The sequence below is a fragment of the Saccoglossus kowalevskii genome, chromosome 20 (assembly GCF_978046115.1).
Source record: "Saccoglossus kowalevskii chromosome 20, keSacKowa6.1, whole genome shotgun sequence".
In the NCBI taxonomy this organism is placed as follows: domain Eukaryota; kingdom Metazoa; phylum Hemichordata; class Enteropneusta; family Harrimaniidae; genus Saccoglossus; species Saccoglossus kowalevskii.
In genome coordinates this window covers 19387928-19391490 of record NC_140660.1, presented here as the reverse complement: position 1 = coordinate 19391490, position 3563 = coordinate 19387928, and positions in this window count along the sequence as shown.

The window sequence follows — 3563 nt, the reverse complement described above, 5'->3', positions numbered from 1 at the left end:
CACGTTAAAGTTGGGCGCTGTTTGTGATTTTGGTGTCACGTGGTAATTCGTCTGAGTTCTTCATCAAAACCGCCATCCGTATTCACCCTTGTTCGCGGCTAGTTGTTTAATAACCACAAGACGTATACATATTACGTAGTAAATGTTAGTTTTGATATACTGCGATATTAGCGATACAGAATAGTCGCTTCCTATAATTTTAGTTATGCATGAACTTCGGTGACCGTGTGAATCGAATGGCCTCGGTTCTACTGCCTACTGAATCTGAATATCACGCTTATCTGAAACTCGCATATAGTCGGTGTGGGTAATATTTTACACCTGAATAAGGTAAATACAAGACACGCTCGGTAACACTGGTCAAGCCGTGGCAATTTAATTGTTCTATATAATAATTCCTTCTGAGGACGAATTTGTAAAATCTCTGGTAATGCCGTGAAATGTCAACGACTCGCCTATTCTGTTGCGTCCACATTGCTATTAATTATTCACGATATGTAGTGACGTATGTGGAACTCAGGTGTGGTAATTGTCATAAAACAATAAAATTGCAATGGCTGGGCCAGTCTAACGGTCGGTGTTAGTACATATACTATTTTGCTTTCCAGTGTTCCGTCGGTAAGGGTGCAGAAACTCGCGCGTTGACCAGGCGAAGTGAATACACATTGCCCTAACACCAATGATTCGCCACAAAATTGTGAAAAACAGTAGAATTGTGTTCATCAAAATTAGTTTGATGTTACAGTGGTCGTTCACTTGATAAATCTTGGCTGGTTCCAGCCTCAACTAGTAATGGATCAGACATTCTGATTCATGAGCGGATTCAGAGGGGGGCCGAGGGAGCCGCGCCCCCTATTTTTAACAACCAACAGGGCTTCGCCAACTTATCCCCCCTATTCTAGAATCCTAGATCCGCCCCTGTTATTGGTCCATGACTTTTCCGTTGCTTGCTCTATTTCCCTTGGTTACCTGACGTCAGCGCTTACCCTCGTAGTCGTTCCATATAAAAAAAAAAAACATGGATTTCCCACGCTCTCAAAAGTTGCATGAATATAAAACTGTTATTTCTGTTATCACTTTGCACAAAAATAGCGAGAAATATTAGAACCACCTCAAGTATAAAGTCTAAGCAGGCGGAATGATTGAGCATGGCTTTATTGTAGTATTACAAACACGTTTACGTAGAACGAAACTAGGAATGTTTTCAAATTACGTCACTCAGTCACTTGCCTTTGGGCCATTCGCAAGGGGCGCCGGGAACCAGCGAAGCGTGTCTAATAACAGGCTAAAATCAGTCAGGTTAACAGTTCACATCCAGTCAACATCAGTTACGACATTAACTCGGTCGGTTACCATAGCGACGTGCTGTTGAGTTCGTCAAACGGCAAGGAAAAATGTTAAAGTAACTGAAAGTCAGTGACCCTAGACTTAATTCTCATTTCGTTGCGTGTTTCTTACAATCATCACACCGGAAAAACCGATGAGGGTGTTTTCCAGTCAGACGAAACAATCCACAGGAACTTGAAATTAATTACTCGAATCGAAGTTTTGTTTTCTTTTGATCGCGACTTTATTTATCATGAACTAGCACTGTTGCGTTTTCTTGGCACACAGAATTATTCGTCAGAAGGAAAAATAAAAGTATCAAAATATTACGCATGTGCAGTGATTTTAACGTACGTACCAAAACAACCGTTTCACACGCGTACTACTAATAGAGAATTTAATTGTGTCATCGAATGCAAAACCAGGTATATGCTACAAGAACAGCGTTTCCAAGTAATAATAAACCATAGTCCAATGTAATCACCAGCATAGTATCGAACTTCCATATTACAAATTGTATGTTCTTGTCTCTGTTGCGTATTCTACCAATCACTGCCTGCATTCATATTGTTTTGCATTTTAGTTTGTTTTCCGGTATATAGCAGATTTCAAGCAAACTTTCAATGTCTTGCTAATCATATTCCGCACCGAATTTATAACATTTTTAATGCATGAATAACTGATGGTTAAAAATCATTTAGATATAGAAACTACCTGAAACTAGCGATTTGAAATTCTGAAGAAACAACCTGGGGTTACTAGTTTTTAAATTACGAACCTCTGGTAGGAGCATTTTAATCACCGATCGATTAAAATTGTATAATTTTTTAAAATAATAATGTTGGTATTCCTAATGAGACAGCGTCCGATACCCTTATGAATTACATTTTTCCTCCTTTATTTTATGGAACCCATCGCTCAGAAAAAACCAAACATTTGTAGAGTTTCGTTTTACTCGCCTAATTTGAACCATACGTTGCATTTTCTAATTGATTCCAATTGACACAGGTTGTCAGCGTTTCTGTTTCACTTTATTAACGGTATTTGACAATATGTAATATTTTTCATAAGCTGAGTATATGATGCCATCGGCTACCACCTGCTATCAAACCATCTATATATGATCGACCATAAATTTATTAATAATAAAAACTAGTACTTGACCAATTTTGAAAATATTTTGTAAACGTCGACAACATCAGCTGTCGGATGAGACTCATCTCGTGTACATGCGCATTGGTGCTGACAGTGGAAATAAACAACAAATTAATTTGCACCGTTGACAAGCAAAGAAAACATCGTGCACAGCTGATCCCGACCCCGAGATAATGAATCTCTGCCCCCTCAGTGACACTGTCGGTATTCGTGACCTCAGACTACTATAGTAGTCATGATGTCGGCTGAATTGTTGGCTTATACATACATTTTAGACTGTTTTACCTGATTTGGTTCAAATTTTCATTATTGAACCCTCGACAAAACAACAACACTACAACACTTGTAAAATTATAATAACTTTCAAATAATTCACAATCACTACCGATATATCTATGTATTGTCAGCACCTTTGTAACCAAATCAATCTCGACTACGTACATTTTAAGTTTAATATCCGACCTCTCCACTTCAAGCAGAAGTCTCTAACTTAAAAAAAACATACAGGCACGTATCTATACACAATTGCCAAGGTTTGAATATTTTTAGAATATATATAATGCGCAAACTTTTTTTCCAACGCGTCGTGTTCAATACGGTCCCACACAAAGCGTGTAAAGCCCTGTTGCCAAGTCGGTTTTAAGGCAACTAGTCTCCCGTTGCCATGGTTAGTAGCATCGTGCGTTTTGAAGAGAGTATTGTGTACTACTACTGTGTCATGTAATTTTTCAATATATCAAAACACCGTGATTAATTTCATGAAAACATTACACATCAAGACTGGGGGAAAGCAAACACAAAATACATCACAGATGAACGCAATAAATAGAGACAGGGGGGGGGGTCAATTCACATGACACGTTCATCGAAGGGATGGACTCGACAAGCTCACACTGATGGAAAAAAAATAGGAAAAGAGAGACAAAGAGACAACAAATTGAGCTTATTCGTAGTCTGAAAAAATAGGCAAAAACATAGACACAGAGCAACACCAAGTTCGCATAAGGATGGTAAAACGAGATGGAGGTTCAATTCACAGGGCACGTTCATCGAAGGGATGGACTCGACAAGCTCACACTGAT